This window comes from Bombyx mandarina, chromosome 12 (assembly GCF_030267445.1).
Source record: "Bombyx mandarina strain Sakado chromosome 12, ASM3026744v2".
Classification (NCBI taxonomy): domain Eukaryota; kingdom Metazoa; phylum Arthropoda; class Insecta; order Lepidoptera; family Bombycidae; genus Bombyx; species Bombyx mandarina.
The window spans coordinates 11003027-11023275 of record NC_143219.1 but is presented as its reverse complement, the minus strand read 5'-3'; the positions used below and the strand labels follow the sequence as shown (position 1 = coordinate 11023275).

Below are 20249 nucleotides of genomic sequence, written 5' to 3'. Positions count from 1 at the left end.
CTATTATATATTTTGCTTCAGGTAATTTATTATTTTTTAAAATGTTACAGATCTTAATTAGCCCAATCACTATAAATGTAGCTAACCTTTTTTTTTTTTGTGGAAATATGAAACTAACTTACAGTTCAGTAAAAATAAAATTTAAGCTTAATAGATGTACCATTTGTGAGAAGATGAAAAATATCTATGTGAATAAGGCGTAGCAATCACACTTCGTTGTAATAGCCTGTTACATCAATTTCATTGTAGCAGAACAGCAAGTTTAATAATAATTACATTAAACAAGTTACATGTAACCGTCTAAGGCACAACCGCCACTTGCTTACTTGGCCGTTGCTAAATTCGAGTATCATTTTAAAAATGTCAAGGTTATAAAAAGCCGAGCGCCATTGGTACGCTCATGGGAGAGCCGAGAAAAATGTTCGGGCGAGCTTGGTAGCCGCGACAAGTACTGCTTCGGCTGCCGGCCATCGAACCACGCTTGACAGGTTTCGATCCATCGACTGTCCAAGACGACTTATCACCGACACGACATTCGTCTCTTTATGTCCATTTTAATTATGCAAACACCTCATGAGGTCTTTCATTTCATTAACAAAGAGAAAATCATTTGATTAATTGACTTTGTAGATATCAGACGTGTTCGAAACAACGTTATCGCGATATCTGCATCAATAGCGGTGGTCGTGTTTCGTCAATAGACGATGTAATCGAGCTGACAATGCACATGTCGTTCAGACTAAATAGCCAATTGATTATCATCATTTGTCAATCAAATGAGAAAATTTTTAATGTGTAATTTGTACTCTAAATCCTAAACGTTATTTTTCAATTTAGCGCTTTTGTTTATCCGAAAATGTTGTTTCAGGCGTGGAGATACATGTCTCGTGTAGTGTAGAATAACAAGAGGCTGGTGGAGAAGCAACACGCTGAGTAATAATAGTGCACACAAAACAATTGTGAAGCTCCGTTGCGGCTTCTGCGGTTTTCGTCCCACACGAGCACTTTCACCGATCCCCTGCTCATTAGAGATGCCACATGGACTCTTCTGTAAACACTCGTCGCTTACAAATAGCATGAGTTGTTAACACTCGACGTATTTCACCCAGACATGTTTGAGAGCGCCATGTTTTACGAAAACGGATGTTCCAACTTTCCGTTATATAAAAAACATAAAATTACGCTATTCCATTGTACTATTTTTGGAGTTGTAAATAAAAAAATTAAGGTTACTTGTTTTGATATGCGTCTTGGCAATTGCGCTACAATAATTTTTGTTTAAACATATGTAATTCCTAAGTCGGGTATTATAAGACTTCATTGTGTGGCCTGGGGTATCAAATACCGAGGTCAAATGCCGACTGGCCTTAGTTACAAAAGCTTATTTATATGTTTTATTATTATTATATTATATTTTTGCACATAGTGTATAGTGTCTAGAAAATTGAGGAATAACGAGTAATAATAATACATTAAATTGTTTTTCCGTGCCAAATCGAGCAAAGGGAACCACTATGTACATTATAGACAATATAACTATAAGAAAATTTATTCGGCGTGGTAAAATAATGTAGTTCTTACAGGTAAAAGAAGGGAAGCATAGCGAAAAAAAAAAAACTTAAGAACAGCGGTAAGTCGTGTCGGCAATAAATCCTTTGCGTCTCGAAACGGAAAACTAGACTTCAAAGTCAATTGTTTTTCAAAGCTTGCAATAATAAAATCTTATGCTTTGAATTAAAAAATGGTTTTAAGATTATAATTTTATGATTAAAAGGCGTGGGGTGCTTTCAGGATCAAAATAACCCTTCTACTCATATCTGTTTATAAAATATTTGTAACTACTGATACCATGCACCCCACGCTTTTTTTTACAATAAAATATTTTTTTCTTACACTACCTATTTTTAATTCAAATTTATTAAAATTTATTTTCTATTTTTTTATTGGATTTTCTATAAAAACGTATTTTGTTAGTTTTTTTTAAACTATTATTTATATTTCATTTTTTAGTTGAATTTAAATTTTTAATTTTTTTTTAATATTGAATTTTCATCGGTCTTTAATAAGTACATATAACAAATTTCGAGTTAATCCGACGTTTTGAATCATGTTCAAAGATCAAAATCATCAAATCATGTTCAAAGATTCCGTTACATACTAACATCATTGATATAGGGTTTTTTTAAATCAATAACTAACATACATACGTCTGAAGCTAATAAAAGCGTATTAAAAAGAAAAACCTTTAAACTCGTCGAAATGAATACATAGCTCGCAGAAAGTGCTCCATTAGTAACGTAAGTGCAATGCAGTTTTTGTTTCGGCATTATGTTTGTTACTGTCTGTTACGTTTAACCTAATCTAACCAACAAAATCGGTCACTATGCATTCATGAGTACGTGCCATTTCAATTTCTGTCTAGCACTTAACTAAGTTGCACCAACAGAATTTATATTTTGTAGTAAAATTGCAGACTAAAACGTAACGCAACAACGTTAAAAACATCTATACTTCTATACTAATAATATAATATTATAAAGAGGAAAGATTTGTTTGTTTCTTTGTATTGAATAGGCTCCGAAACTACTGACCCAATTTGAAAAATTCTTTCACTGTTTGGAAGCTACACTATTCCCGAGTGACATAGGCTATAATCTTTTTTGAAAAAAAAAATAGGAATCCTTACTAAAACTCCAATAATATAACCCAAAGTGTAAAAACAATACCTAAAATATTCTTTACATCGCGTGCCCTGCGAAAACTATTGATGATAGAATAAATTTGTAGAACACATTATTATTTATAAAAAATGTCGCATCAGCAGATGTTTAACTATTATAGTTATGCCGCAATAAGTCTTTTATTTAAAAAAATAAAACAACGTCGTTGAAATTTTTGTTAAAGACCCGAGCGGAGCCGGAGCGGGCCGCTATATTCAATAAAATCGTTTTCAAAGCCGTAAAGGCATAAATAAATCGAAAACTCAACTTTTTTTTGCTTGAGTTTTTGCAGTGGAAAACCTACTAAAAAGAATATACAGCAACGGATAATTTACGCTATTACATACATTAACAATTCGTATTAAATTGAGGCAAATGACCAAGTACCTACCAGGACTGGGTCAGCGGGGCGTGGCGTCTGAGCTTGGCATGTGCGAATATATTTCCACAATATACTGAAGTAGTAAAGCGCAGTACTACTACAGTAATAAAAGCTGATTTGAGTTATATAATAGACTACAGTTAATGCTGGGATGCAGGTCTGCTGTTTTATTTTAGTGTTTGAGAAGATCCATTTTTTATTCAACCACCCACCCATATGCATGTTTAAACATACCCAATGTAATGCCCAAAAAGATAGTCGCTTTTATGAATCGTATGCGTGTGTGACTGTAGCTGTACAATTTCTAAATATTGGTAACGGAATTATCAAATAAACAATATAGTTTTTCATTCATCTGAATGTTATTCGTTCGACTCGATGTTTGTAAAGTAATGTATTTTTTTTAAATCATCGAAATGCTCAAATTCACGGGAAAATTGCACGAAACAAAAATAAATTCGGCGTGGTGCTTTCGGTCGTTTCGGTATTTTAAATGACGTCACAATCGTCGTTGACGTCGCAGAACGTAAGATAAAATTCAGATGTTGAGTTTCCAACGAGATTATTCTAAATTATAGCACGCTGTTTTCTTAGATCTGAACGATAGAGTACCTTGTGATGCCGACGATATTATGTGAGCCGTGCAGCGGCTTGAGTGCGGATGAAACGTACACTGACCAATTGTTGTATTTAATACAAAAACAGTCTTGCAACAATCAATTTCTTTACATCTATCTCACGTTTTCAAATTATAAAATTACATTGTTATCATTCATATTCTTAAGCCGTATGACTTCCGGCCCATATCATACAGTGTATACAGATAGTACTTTATGATGAAAGTAGGAGAAATTTAGGGGGTGAAAAGACAAGAGAAATGCAGTAGGTTAGGTAGAGCTTGGCTGTTCTCCTGGCACGGCTGATGTCCATGAGCGACGATATTCACCATTAGACACGATTCATGATCGCTTGCTTATACTGGCAACAAAAACAACAAAAGATCTTCTACCGATTGGAACTTTACGGGTTTATCTTTTAAATATAGTAAGCGGCAATTCTGATTTAAAGTTAGAAATATTTCTTCTAGCCTATGTAAAAATTAAATAAAACATGATCGTAATAGCAGATTTTAGTAACTTTTTTTCAATAGAAGGCAATTGAAAAAAAAACCAAGCAAACCAGTTAACACGCAGAATCCACGGTCTCGCTCGTGAAACTCTGAGAATTGTTTGGAACTTCGCCTTACATTGGAGGCTCGTGAAATCTTAATTCCTATTTACTATTTAAAAAATATTAGTTTTGGCGATTAAAAAGCAATACAAAATAATAATTAAAAAAACAAACTGCCTGAGTTTACTTGGCCGGATGTGGCTTTTTTTGAAACCGCTGGAAGATATTATTTCGACATTCAATAAACATGTCACGTGATATCCGTGTTGTAACATGATTTTGGAGCACGAAACTATGTACTTTGGTTTGAAAAGTAACGGAGAGTTATAAGTGGTTTTTTTTTTCGATATTATTTCTACGTGGTTACTTGTAAATATATCTTTTTATAACAGATAAATTATAACAAATCAATATAATACCTTTTACAATTTTCTTACACACACAAATATAAGTAAATAAGAATAAAATGGGATGAAAATACCGTGTTAGATTTTCGTAATCACGTACGATTATGGTCTTAATAGTCGATATCTGAATATTATCTGTCTTAACTACCGTCAAGTAATTTATCACCTATTCGCTGATGTTTAGGTTCTTTTGCACGTAGAGAACTAACAATATTTTGAGGTCTGATAGTTTTTTATTGCTTCATCTTCACGACAAAAAGATACCAGGTGTTGGATAAGCGTCTAAACCTTACTAAATAAATGAATTGTTATGATTTCACATCTGAAAAATTCAAATATATTCTTTAAAAATATATTCTTACGCTTTAGTTTTAATTATATTTTAGGTTAAGAAAATGTATTATTTATAAATGAAAAATACATCATCATCAAGAGAATGAGGTCTGTTCCTGTTGTTTATTAAAATATCTACATTGGCCACTGATTGCCCGACGAATTTGTATTTAGGCCCATTAGTAATTAACATTCCAAATATTGCGTTTTTAAAGAAATCATTAGTGTTGCATGGTCTTCGTGTATAACTATTTTAATTACCATATTCCTCCATAGAATGCGATAAGCCGTGGGAAGTAGATTAGAATCAGAATGAATATTCTTTCCATATAAATGGTATCACTCATTGAATTTAGATACCGTTCAAGTAGAACTGGGGGATTAGTATTTTGGATAGCTGTGCCTGCGATATCGTCTGAGTGATCCTAAGTATTTATGTAGTTGCTTGGAAATGCATTTTCATATTCATACACGTAATAAAACCATAGCGCTATTCAGAAGATTGATAATGCCATACATCTTTCTACAAAATGTTAAATCGCTACTTGTTCGTAGATTAAAGAAATCTGTCAAAGAATGTTTGTACAGTAGAACGTATTACAAAGTAAAATACTGTTTACTACATGATGCATCGAGTGGTAATATATCGATGACTACGTGGCACTCACTGTGTAGGAGTGAGACGCTCGTTCTTGGCTTCTTCAGCTTTTGCAGTGTATTTTATTTTATGTTTATGTAATTTTTCTATTGAAATTTTCAATTCACAATACTGTTGTGCTTGCAAAAGAACATAAATATTAAGAAAAGGACATCCACGCTGAGTTTGTTTCGTCGGCTTTCTTCAGCACTGTGACTCTCCTTGGACTCGATTATGGAGTATATTTTGTGTTTCGATGATATTTAAAAATTTAAATAAATGAATTTGAATTTGAATTGAACCTTTATTCTCATTTCATGGAACGCTGTAAACGCAATTATAAATTTAAATAGCTTTAAATTATTACAACTGCATTGAGTGATGACAGTCATCTTTTGACAAAAACTAGCACTAATAAACAAACAGACAATAATAGTAATAGCAAGGATCAGACGAGCAACACAGAATAAATGCGGTAACACAGAATCTGAACAGCAAAGCGTGAAACGAGAAAAACGATGCAATTCCAAGCGACCAGCGATTGCAAACAAAGATTAGAGTGCAACCCAGTATGCTATTAGTGATATAGAGATTAATATAATTAGATACTAATGGAAATAAAGATAAATATATTCTATGTACGCTTTTGTGGTTTTCATTCATTTCTATTATCTAAGACTTTTATTATCCGAAGGGGCGATAGCAAAGAAATTAACATGTCCTTATGTATGTTTTTATTAATGAATTAATGTAATGTACACTAATTTATTTATTTTATCCCCGATATGTTGCTCATAGGAATATAAATTAAGATAACTTCTTTTTTTTTGATAACTGTCTAAACACAAAATGGAATATATTCAGTTGCTTTTGTGTGATGCGACGTTACGGTAGACCTTAATCATTTTACATAAACAGATTGTGTATGTTATTTCAAACGCATAGAACGTTGAAAGCAAATTCAAAACAGCACGCAAATGGGTATAATGATATACGAGATATAATATAAGCAAGTATTACTGTCTCTTTCGGTCGTCCACAACTTAATGGCCTAAAAGATCATAAAAACATGGCAGTCATAGATATGGAATATGATATACTCCAGGGTGGTATAAAAGTTTTTCTCCACTGTCATTATCTAGAAAACAGGGTAATCCATTTCTAAACGCACCTCACATTTCTTCTATTCGATATTTACATAAATTCGAATTAAAATTTAAATTTACTACACACGGTTCACCCGAACCCTTTTAAAGAGTTTGCGCTAAAATTTTATTGTTTCATTAACTCGTTTTAGAACATCATTTAATTATTCAATTTGAAAAGAACATTTCAATCACGATCACCGAAAAGCGACATTTAATATTTTAAGCTCGACACTGTGGAATAACAAAAGGGTGATCATTAGTCGGGTCGCACTCGCCATAGTTACGCGTCGTGAATTCTAACCCGTGATACCGCGCAGCTTGTGGCTAGACCCTCGAGCAATACTGTCGACTCCCGCTGACGTGACCTACTCGTGTGCTCGTAGGTGTTCCCACTTGCATACAAGAATAAGTTTAGAATAAAAAGGTAACATTTCCCCAACATTTCGTCATCCTCGCGAAACAGAATTCTCTTTTGTAACGCATAAGTTCTATATTATTTTTCTATTGTTAACTTCAACTTACAAAACATAAGGACCAACTTTGAAAGTGCGTAATGGACTTTACGATTACACACAGTAAGGGGAATGAATACCGTACTAAGTAAATACAGTAAGAAAATTATTTTTAATGTATCATATTGTTATTTCTCGTAACGTAATATAGTGTAAAATTGAAAATGTCTAATAATTGAAAATATATTTGAAATTCGATACTCTTTTTCAGAATTTTCCGCTTAGTAGTGAAAAACTTAGAGGTATCTCATATAACTTTAAAAGTACATATCACGCTAACAGTTGACTTAAAAATAATTTAAAGAACTTATCAAAGTGCTACCTAATGCCGTAAGCTTGTGTAAATTCGTTTCTGAACGCTCAACTTTTTTCATCTCGCAACTTTTACTTACACTAGATATATATGGATACACATTGTAAACTGTTTACACATGTATATTATACCCTACCACCACTTTTATCTATTTTATGTATACCTATATAAAGAAAAACTTTTATTATTTAAAACTCTTTAGTTTTTAAAAAGGATTTTATCAGTGTCATTCAGTGACATGGAGTGAAGTCTGTCATGAAGTAAAAAGAGAGTTAAATTTTGTTTAATTTTTAATATTGTTTATTAATTCTGAAATACACAATATCATTACATATATGCGTAGGTAAAAGTGGTGGTAGGGTGTCTTATGAGCCTGCCCTCTGCGTGAAGCAGTAATGCGTTTCGGTTTGAAGGGTGGGGCAGCCGTTGTACTTACTGCTAGGTGGGCCACTGATTTCGTCAACCCATCTAAACAATGAAAAAATAAAAGTAACAAACCGCTTCCGAACCAAAAAAAGAGAGTCAACTACTATCTTATAGTAAACGGAACGCAATATTAATGTACTAAGCTAGGCGTAAATAATTAATATCGTTTTCTGGAGTTCATATTTTGTGAACCCGCAATAGAAGACAAAGACGGACACCCCGGGCTACCCCAAGACCTTAAGCTCCACACGTCAGTTCATTTCTGATCGTGTTACATTGCGTGCAACGCGAAATATTACAAAGCATAGTTTTTAAAAGGTGTTTTATAATGCTCTCGTATCAGGAATCACGAGCAAATCAATCACAGAATCTATTTTCTTGGGACAGGTGCTGACAGTACCCAGAATAATAATAATTAAAAAAATTCACAACCGAAAAAAATGTCTTCAATACTGTTTCACATTGAACGTGATGTGACCCATTTTAAAATATGACCATGCGCGGGGCTTACGTTGTCGTGAGGCACGGGGAAGCTTTACCCACTAGTCTTCGTCAACAGTCACGAGATATCGACTTATTGAGACGGCAAGTAATTTGAGTTGCTTGTATTAACGAAATAAATATTTGTTCGTTTACGTTAAATAATAAGGGACTTTAAATAAGATCCTGTAAAGACTGCAATTCCTAATTTTTCTGAAACATCGTTGTCTATGCGATTCATATAAAATTTCATCATATCGTCGCTGTCAAGCCAAAATATGCTATGTGCAAAAACTCTGTTTTGAATTAACGAGTAAAAACATTTTCGTATAAAATTTTATATGAAAGTGAATTTTTAAGAACTATATCAAATGAAAGCTATAGATAAGTATTGAAGCTATAGACACATGAGTCGTCTATTATCAAAGCCGGCAATGTGACTTTTGGACAATTATTGGTAAATCAGAAAAACGAATTATTGACTTTGTATTCCATTGGCAGTCACAAAACTCTTCTGAACGACATCTTAGATAAATAACAGGTTAAGTATTAACCTTTATTTAATGCAGGTTTTGAACCGAATTCTTTGAAGGATACGATTATATTCAAATAAATCTGTTCTGACATATCAATAACATTTTTTTGTCCAAATGCACAGATTGCCACCTTTGATAATAGACGACTCACATAACAGTTTTTTTTATACGGTAGATAGGGCTGTGAACTATACGAAAAGGTCAAAAAGTAAAAATCTCTAAAATTGCACATTGCAGATTTTGGTTTAACAACGACGATATGCAATTTTAGATAACATCTTAAAACATATATGATAATAACGTAAAAATGCTCTGTCAGACGGAGGAACTCGCCTAATTATAAGGGTCTCGTTTCTACACATTTGGATAGGGAACCATGAAAATGCGCCCAGATTTAACTTTATGAATAAACACTCAACAGAAAACCAGTTTCACTCATAGGTTTATTGTGAACGGAGAGCTCTGCAGCAAGATCTTCCGGTTTATGTGGAAAAATTGAAGACATTTCTAGTTCTAAAGCCAATATTTGTGTTCGTCGAAAAATTCCTACATTACCCGATGCTTTTTGTAAATGGACCATGGAGATTATTTGAAGTTCTCACACAATATTCGGTATGAGTTCGAGCACAAAACAAATATAATGGCCGTATTAATCTAGTAAACAATTAAAAAAAAATCATATTTAGATTTTTACATGTTTGTCTGTACGTTTGTAAACATACAATTTTTCAAATATCATTATTAGTCTTTTAGTGTTTGTGTTTTTGCGGTTGTCCATGATAATTACTATAGTCTACACAGTCGCGTAATCATATATAATAATGTATTTATTACAGTAAACAAAAAAAGTCAGTGGTTTATAGAAAAACATTAAATATAAATGGGAATTAATTGAAAATAGCAGGTGCTACATTTTTAAATTGTTAATATTTAGATGTGTTAAAACGACGCACATTTGTAATACATTAATCAACACAATAATCTTCACCAAAACAAAGAAATATCTGTTCAGAGATAACTGTTAAAAAAAAATACAAGCAAAACCCCAATGTAGTTCTACTCAGAAACCCGGCCCGACACAAATCTTTGTTCAGAAATCACCTTTGTTTAAAGTTGACACGATCTATCTTACCTGTTCGTCTAAGGACATATAATACAATGTTTGAATATCAGCCATCCCATGTTTTATTTAAGTCTGAATGAAGGCAAGGACGCGACTCACAATGAAGGGACGGAATTGTCACAATGGTCTGTACACGACGCGGTAGGTTGATAACTGAAGGGCTCCGCCGCGGTCGGGCCACTCCCTACATAACACCCATTATAAATTTCGGAACGTGTCCGATTAACGACCAAGACGAAATGTAATAAACAATCTTCCCATGTTGACGAAAAGATACCTCACAGATAGATACTTCAACTCGGGACTACGTTTTTTTTATTTTTTTTTATTGCTTAGATGTGTGGACGAGCTTACAGCCCACCTGGTGTTAAGTGGTTACTGGAGCCCATAGACATTTACAACGTAAATGCGCCACACACCTTGAGATATAGTTCTAAGGTCTCAGTATAGTCACAACGGCTTCCCCACCCTTCAAACCGAAACGCATTACTGCTTCACGGCAGAAATAGGCGGGGCGGTGGTACCTACCCGTGCGGACTCACAAGAGGTCTTACCACCAGTAAAAGTTACCAGTAAAAGTACGTTTTATACAAAGTCATAAAAAGTATTAGACACACAGGTGTTCCATATTGCATAACTTGCGAGATGTGTATTCAAGTTTATAAATACCATTATTTAACGGGTTCTCACCACAAAACGCATAAATATGCCATTAGTGGACACATACTCCAGCATTTCCTAATTTCATAATTATTCATATACCGGAATTTTATAAACCACAAATATTATCTTCTGATACCGAAACTGATACCGATCCACTATGTACCGAAACTGATCAAAGATGCGATTGAAATAGTGAAATATATAAACATCAATACGGGTGATGGCTTCAGGTAATGAAACGAATGAAATCCAGTATTGAGTTTATTAAAAATAATGCCTTCTCAAAGTTTTTTGGTAAAACAGCCGATAACGCAAATTACATTATCAGGCCGAATCATCAAGTTTCAGTGGTAACACCCAAAAACGGACCAGTAAAAGGTCAGACAGATTTGTCTGCTCTAACATCCTACCCGCAATCTTCAGTCTAACCCGTGATCATGGCGCTTGGAACTATCGGGTACCGAAATCTCGGGAACTCAGTAAACATGAAATTCGTGGTAAGAATCCGTTAAATAATGATTTAATGTAAGTTTAAAACACTTTTTTTATTGCCTTTGTAGGCAGACGAGCATACGGCCCACCTGATGGTAAGTGGTCACCGTCGCTCATGGACGTCAGCAATGCCAGGGGCAGAGCCAAGCCGCTGCCTACCATAAAGTACTCTCCGCAAGCCTCGTTTGAAGAAGGACATGTCATAGCGCTCGGAAAACACCGTGGAGGGGAGTTCATTCCAAATTCAACATCATTATTATATCTAAATGAAAATAAAACTTCGAAATTATCAAAGCCCATACACGATTCAGACATTACACCTTTCAGATAAAGTAACCTGACTAGCTTTTATTCAACCAATAAAACTTAGATTCCACTCTAATACTGTTAATCATAGTTAATCCCTTAGCTTCGCACAAGCGTTCAATAACGATCGTAATGTGTTGTTCTCGATGAATAATAACTCCCCGTCGTCCCACTTGCATTAATCCCCTTATAATATGTGTGTCAGTGACGTTGAACTACGACCACATCCGTGCAGGTGGTAATGGCTACTAAAAGCATTGAACTAAAATCTACATCATGCGAGTACATATTCTAGTTATTACATTTATTACGAGTTTGTTTTAATATTTGCTGTTTGTCGGTGTTTCATTATTATTTTGTTAAGATAAATAGATGAGCTCAGGGCATTCGTGATGTGTTTATCCGGACCCACAGAGGTCACAGCGCGAATACCAATCAGTTTCGTGTTACTTAATTTATTTGATACAAGCTGCCCCCCTCACCGCATAATATTATTATGTAATTGCTTTGTATCAACATCAAACAGGGCAATAATTACCATGCTTCGATGTAGTGTAGTGGGATTGTAGAAATAAAAAAAACCCGGAGTGCAATTGCATAACTTCACGAAGTCATTAGAGCTGGCAGTCGAATGAAAAAACTTACAATAGTCATTTCGCATTTGTCGTAGACGTCGCTCGGTTGCACCGCACCGTGAGAAATTGAGAGCGAAGTTGAATAGATCCCTCGCAGACTCTACGTCGGCCGAAAGAAAGTGATCTATCTTAATCCGTATACCTGACCGCGGTATTACCAACGATTCGAAATTACGGAACACCGTTACTCTACATTAAACGTATCTTTGTCAGTCTGCTGTAACATAAGCCGGCGCTTACGATTGTCATTCAAGATTTCGAATGAAGACATTGTGATTTTCAATTTGCATAGTACGTAAACAAAAATATGTCCATACGCATTACGCATCTTGATCAACACACACGTTATATTGTGTTACACTCTCTGACTCGGTACTATTCGAATTACACACATTACTTCCTTTTCCTATCCTAAACAAAGGAATTTAAGTACTTTAATTTGGTATGAATGTGTGTAATGTATGTTTGTGTTTTATGTGATGGAATATTTCCATTCAATTATCACCTAATTTTATAATAGGTAGGTACTTTATAATCATGAAGCTAGACGATTGTATGCACCTCTAATGACAATATAATACTACGTAATAGGTGTGTAGGTCCATAATGTGATTATGATCCTGTTCCAATAGACACAGACTAATGAGTTTCTCGCCGGATCTTTTAAGTGGGTCGCGATTCCGATCCATTGGTAGATTCTGCGAAGCACACTGCTCTTGATAAGGCTAATGTTAGAAAATTCTCTTAGGTTGAGCCCGTGAGTTCACCTACCCGGCCGCGCATAACTGGAATAGCCTAAGGCTACCAGCGAATAGGTAGGGGGCAAAACAGCTTTGTAGAGAATCACGGAATCCTTGAATGGCTATTAGAAAACATAATGTTTGCGCCCAATTGTGTTTTATTTTTCAATCTATGTTAAGGAATACACATTTTGAATAAATTATGCGCTAGTCTTTTGTTCGACAAAACTTAACTGTTACCTTCCTCAAATGTTTAACATTACTACATAACGTTGAATACTGTAGACATAATTATGCATTTTTTATGTTTAAAATGATCTAAGATACAGTGCACCGGTATTTAATGACACGAGGAATGTATGAGTGTGCAATTTGCGTTCATTCCATCACCTGACATGGAACCTGAGACGACTTTACGGTAGAGGTACGATGCAACAGACGACAGCCGTATAAAGTTCGCAGTTTTGATTTTCAAATACCTATATACCTATTTATTTATTACGGAATGACATTGATGAAAACAAGCCAATGACAGTAATTCGAGAATCCCATTGATGTTATATTGAATTATCGACTATTTTCAAGTTTTATATATACGTAAAGTATCTATTTGATATATTTGGAATTGTAATATAAAAAGGATTATTTACCGCAGGCGTTTCGGACTCTTGAAATTACAAAAAAAAAAACCTAATTATATAACAACAAAAAAAAATTACATATAATTTCCCTAATGCGTTTATGTTTAATTAGCAATTAAATTGTTAAATATCCAAGGTTTCAATGATTCATTGTCTTCGTGGCCACGTTAAACTCATTTTACCGTTTATTATATTTTTAGTAACTATATAAAAACAGTAGCAATTGCCTCATAAAAATTAGTTATGTACTGTATATCATACAAACCTTATTTACATAATGAGTATGTTTATATCGTATTGTCAAATTTAAATAAATGTTGGTAAGAGATCAAACAATTAGAGATCAACAATGGCATATATTAAAACTATGTTTAATTTAAGTATAATACATTTGGAAAAAAATCGTAAGCAATAGTATCGTATTATTATCTCTGTTAAAATGTTCATATGGCTTACAGTGATAACCATTGACATTAGATTTGACTAAAACTTACTTTTTGTCAATTAATTCTCTGATATTAAAACAACGAGTGGATCAAAGACATTAAAACAATTCCGAAATGCATACATATGAGTTCAGTACTCGTTTGTTAACAGATAAAGTTATTATTAAACTTTATAATCTATACCGGGTACCAATTTTTCTAATGAAATACGTACTCAACAAATGTTCACGATTGACTTCCACGGTGAAGGAATAACATCGTGTAATAAAAATGAAACCCGCAAAATTATAATTTGCGTAATTACTGGTGGTAGGACCTCTTGTGAGTCCGCGCGGGTAGGTACCACCGCCCCGCCTATTTCTGCCGTGAAGCAGTAATGCGTTTCGGTTTGAAGGGTGGGGCAGCCGTTGTGACTATACTGAGACCTTAGAACTATATCTCAAGGTGTGTGGCGCATTTACGTTGTAGATGTCTATGGGCTCCAGTAACCACTTAACATCAGGTGGGCTGTGAGCTCGTTCACACAGCTAAGCAATAAAAAAAAAAAAAAAAAAAACTATAATAATATATAATTTTCCTTTTTTAGAGCAATAATTTAAGGATTAAAATTTTGTTAAAAAAATATAGAATTCAGTAAAACCTTTTATGGAACCGACCATAACATTTGATAGAAATGATGTTCTTAAAAAAAATATAGTAACGAAATATTTAGTCGTGAGATATTATTTTTTCTGATAGGTGAAGAGCTTAGAGAAAATAAATTAAAAAATACTCATATTAAGAGACATTTACAGTTCTACTATTTGATTTCAATGTTTGAATGTAATTTTCTTCATTGTAAAGTTATTGTAGTGTCTAATCTAAATAAAAAAAATGGTCTACGCCCTGGCGTGGAACCCGGCCCTACTAGACAATTAATAATAGGATTAATCCACTAACATAGTACACTTACCTTGATTCGTAGGCCGTTGTCGTTTGATCCCTATTCTTCAATGGGTCCCGGGGTCCGCAGTAGTTAAAATTACCGCATTCCGCTATAGTCGGGCGTGAGACCGGCGTAGCCTCTCTATCTGGACCGGTCGCAATGCTCTCGTGACTACACTTGAAGCGATTTGATCACTTAAACAACTAATGAAACACTATGTAGAATGTGGCTATAGTGCGAGATCATTATTTTATCATTGGTCGAATGCGATCTACGGTAGACTGCTTTCGGTGGACGGGACAGCAGAACGCAGGTGGCGCGGATACGAGGACGCGCACGGGACTGCCTCGCGGGCGACGCCAGCGCCCCCACGCGCCTGCGCTCTCCACTCCTCCCGCTCGCTCGCTTCTGAGCTTTACCGAAAGCCCAAAAGCGAAGCCTCATTTACACACATGAACCCGCACTATAAATGTTCTATGCAGTCCGGCAGGTTATCTCAGCATCAGAATACAAAACGCTTGGCAGCCGAAGAGCGCCCTGGTAATTTGGCGAGATCGTGTCATATATAAGGAGTACAGATTTGACCTAGTTCCAAACTCATGCACGTATACTTGAATACGACTAGAAATCGTGGGAGTGGCGCTTTGACGTAACGATGTTTTAGACTGTAACTGTACGTCTAACTAACATCGTAATATGTGCACAAAACGTAACTAACATAAGACGATCCTTTTACGCATATTATTTTTACAAAAAAACAATTGGCGGTTAGTTCCTACCGATTAAAGTTATAGTCAGCTTATTATCGTTATTTGATAAAAGTATTAGTACTAACAAAAGGATAATATATATTTTATTACAATACGTTATTGAATTATAAAAGGCGTCATTAAATAAGCTTCAAAAAAACCAGAAACTGCAATTTAATCCCAGCATTGAAGGTTAACGCTCTCATTAGCGTGATTTATCTGTACAAAATAAAGACGGTTTTTCATTAGGAAATGCTTAATGAAAATAAAATACGTATACCTAATACAGGTGAGGGTGATAAAAATTTTAAATATAATTGATTTGATTTTGAATTTGATTGTTATTTCTGCCGCGAAACATTCGTTACGTCTGATAGATAGAGTGGCCGTATTACCAAACTTGAGATTTTCGCAACATGTTTTAGATTGAGGAGACGTGAAGTTGTCTGATCAAAAAATAAATAATAGTTTAAAAAAACTAACAAAATACGCTTTTGTAGAAAATTCTACTAAAAAATAATTTTTAATAAATTTGAATTAAAAATAGTATAAGGAAAAAGATTTTATTGTAAAAAAAAGCGTGGGGTGCATGGTATCAGTAGTTATAAATATTTTATGAACAGATATGAGTAGAAGAATTATTTTGTTAATATCCTGAAAAGCACCCCACGCTTTTTTACGCGACCCAGAGCGACGTGCTTCTTTGACATCAAAATTTCCGGATTGAAAACGCTTAAACAAAATTTGTGCTACTCTCACAGACACTGCACTAGGTCCATAAACATCACTATTTTTTTTCGCGGCTTGCGTTGCATTTTTACCTTTTTTGTAGTAAAATTTTATGATGTATCGAATTTATTGATTAGATTCACTTATCTTGACAGTACGAAAAATAAATAAAAATCACACATTTTCCTAATTTCAATTTGGAATTATCTTCTTTAAAATTTAAACTTTTAATGATACCAAAACCAGCCAGATACAAATAGTATAGCCAAAGAGATTTTATTACAAGTTCATACATTCTAAAATGCGAAAATACTTTTTCCCCAACCTATTATTATATTACAGTCTCAGCTTTCTTACGCACTAGAAAAAATAGTGTATTTAATACTCGTAGTCACTATTTATGATGTTAAGACATAAGTCGGTATTTATTCGATGGGTTGAAAAATAAATAATGAAAGGCTAGTTTACGCCGTGGTGTTACCGTAAATTATTAAATATAACAAACAAAAGTGCTTGTCGTACCACGCACAGTGCAGGAGTTACATCGTCAGGTTTGTTATAAAAACCACATTATCAAAAAAATAATTTGGCTCAATTCTATACACACTGTGTATATAGTATATTCTACTCCCTACGCAAGTCATATATATAATTAAAAATACATTTATGGTTTAATCTCGCATTCTTACTGTCGTTATATTCTTTCCGAAGTTTGGAGTCCTTCACCGTTTTCTTTGTTAAGAACGGTATACAACCGAAGAGGTTAAATTAATTTAAATGAAGTTAATTAAATATTTTATATTATAAATAATATATTTTAATGTTTAAATAAATATATTTAACTTAAAAATTACATGTCCAAAATGTTTTATATATTAAAAATTCAAAATTTCTCAACAATAATTGAAAATTTAAAATACATATTTTTCGACTTTAGTAGACCTACGTCTAAATATAACTTTAAGGATTGTGTTTTATAATAATACCAATACTAAGGTCCAATCCATATTTTATTGGCTTGATGAGGGAACGAAACCATAGCCCATCAAAATCATTTTTATATTTTACAGAATTTCTGTAAATTAAATGGTTGTTCTGGAAGAGATCACTCTTAGCGATAAGACCACCTATTGTACAAATGTATCTGCTTTTTGACTATTCTTTGAATGTAAATTGTGTTTTGGTGTGCAATAAAGTGTATTCTCTCTCTCTCTCTCTCCCCCCCATCTATTCTCAAGATGAGTGGCGATATTCACGTTGTGATGTCTATGCGCTCTGGCTGCCACTGAACATCAGGTTGACTATAAACTCGTGCATCCAACAATGCAATAAATAAATAAATGGTTATCGGAGCCATAAAATATATTGTTTCGGGCTTACTGGACATACGGTCCTTCCATCAGTAATTACGCAAATTCAGAAATTATGCGAATTTGATTCTTATTACAGGATGACGGATAGAGCCTACATCGTGTACATAATTCCGGAACAAATGTTAAGTAAGTATTTTATTAGAAAAATCGGAAGAGATTTGAACGACAGCATAGTCACATCGCTCGATAAGAGTACACCAGGCGTCTTATACTTTAGGCCACAACGACTTCAGATGCAGAGTTACACCTAATTACCTTTTTGTTACATCTGACTCTACCGTTTACCTATAGAATACAACTGTAACTATACTTGAGACCTTAGAACTTATATCTCAAGGTTGGTGGCGCATTTACGTCGTAGATGTCTATATGGGCTCCAGTAACCACTTAACACCAGGTAGGCTGTGAGCTCGTCCACTCATCTAAGCAATAAAAAAAATCCTTCTAAATTCAATAATGCTATTGCAAATAGCCTTCGGGTAAAGTAATTGCGATATACCCACGGACAGACGGATAGGCGGTCATCCGGCCTTTGAACATTACGGAATACTAATAATTGACCGTTTTTAGCCATTATGCAAGATATCCTAAAAATATACACCCGAATAAGACATTTCCTTCAAGTTTTAACATATAAATTAGTTTTTCAAGCTTATTAAACTATTGAGTAAGCTAATAATGTCGGAATAATTACTAAATCAAATTTAATTTGCGAGAAACAGTCAAGGATCTTTTTTTAAATTGATATTTTAACGTTATTTTATACAAAGGTCAGTGAGTAAAATAAAAGAACTGAAAATTTAAAATGAACAACTGAAGTGTTAAGGAACATTTTTGCGTGAACTTTGTATTATCATCTATTTGGGAGCAAGTATACGTTTTTTTTAAATTCCTTAGACGAAATAACGAGTTCAAGGACCACATGGTTAAGGGGTTACCGGAAATAGACATCAACAACATACATAAATGCTGCTACACACCTCGAGCCATAAGTTCTAAGTCACGGTTCTATAGTTCAAGGCTGCCCCATCCTTCAAGCCGGAACACATTACTGCTTCGCAGTAGGTATAGGCACAGATGTGATACCTATCACTCCGAGCTTGCAGTAGGCCGTCTCCCTACAAATGAAACAAAATTTACTATTTATTTTGTTAAATCAGTCGAAAGGTTCAATGAAGCAATAATAACCACAATTACTTATTCTGCTTCTTGTTATTATTTCATAAGCGAATCTAATTAGAATTTCTCAAGCTTATAGCACGCTATTGAGTTTCCCAAGTCACTGAGAACCTCTTTAAAAACTATACCCATTCTAAGAGGTAATGTGTAATACTAATTAGAGCCAAAACAAACTCCAATTGTTTTAAATTCATAGAAGGTGCCCGCGCCTACGGACCGCACCGAGGATGAGGTCTTGACGGTTTGCAGATGTTAGGAGCAGATCTCGGGCCCAAGATGTTTTTACCTTAGATTCTCTCACCCAACATCCGATCTACGCCCAAGGTCAGAACCCAGGCAGAGAAAGGATTTCCTGTGGTTGACAGTATAACCAGACTCGTTTCGCCACTGCTTGGATGCTCGACAGACGGAATTATCCGTGGTACGGCAGTCCGTCAGGCCGTCCTGGTGTTCCAGGATATCCCGGAGGGTCAGAGCCAGCCTGCCGCGTTAGAACGCGATGCAGCGCCGACCGGGTTGCTTTTCCAAAGTACGTCAGAGAGATACTGTCGTTAACTAATCGATTGTTAAATTAAAAAAAAATACACATTCAGGTGTGAAGTTTGTCATATATATAGTATATACATACATATGTATATAAAAAAAAATATGTGCCTATTCATTTACAAATAATGCAAATAATTATCTAGAGAAAAGTAGTTAATGGGAGAAAATACTGCAGGGTCTCATGACAAAAGTCTATGACCAGTATGAGCTGCTAGTGATGACATCTCATAGTGAGACATGGTTGCTGACAATGGGCAATTATCAAAAGTTTCAAAGTAATGGAGAGGGCTATGCTGGGCGTTTTCCTACAAAATCTAATTAGGAATGGAAAGATTCGCAGAAGCATTTCCAAGAAACTGGGATAGTCCGAAGGATTGTAAAGTTGAAGTGGCAGTGGGCAGCGCACATTGCTTGTAGAACAGGTGGCCGCTAAAAGTCGCGGGAATCCGCTGGATGCATGCAATGTAGGATCGGCTCTTGTAGCGAGCTTTAGCAGCAGCAGATGCCAGTCGGTTAAAAAAATGGAAACCTATGGTCAGTGTATAATAAGTATAAATTCTAAATAAATCGAACAGTTTCTAAACCATTAGTAGTTGGTAATCCGTCTACCGTCTAATTAGTGTTTCTTCAAGTTTAAA

General features: G+C 34.6%; 1 protein-coding gene across 4 annotated transcripts in view; it reads right to left on the bottom strand.

The window, feature by feature from the left end:
- The window catches only part of tutl (immunoglobulin superfamily member turtle), a 69926-nt gene extending 54491 nt beyond the window's left edge, over nt 1–15435 (bottom strand). The window contains exon 1 of one of the 4 annotated variants that reach the window (XM_089731970.1): nt 15063–15435. The gene's annotated coding sequence lies outside the window, so the exon portion shown is untranslated. The remainder of the gene's footprint in view (nt 1–15062) is intronic. The other 3 variants (XM_089731972.1, XM_089731973.1, XM_089731971.1) reach the window with 3 other exon arrangements.
- Between the last annotated feature and the right edge of the window lie 4814 nt (nt 15436–20249).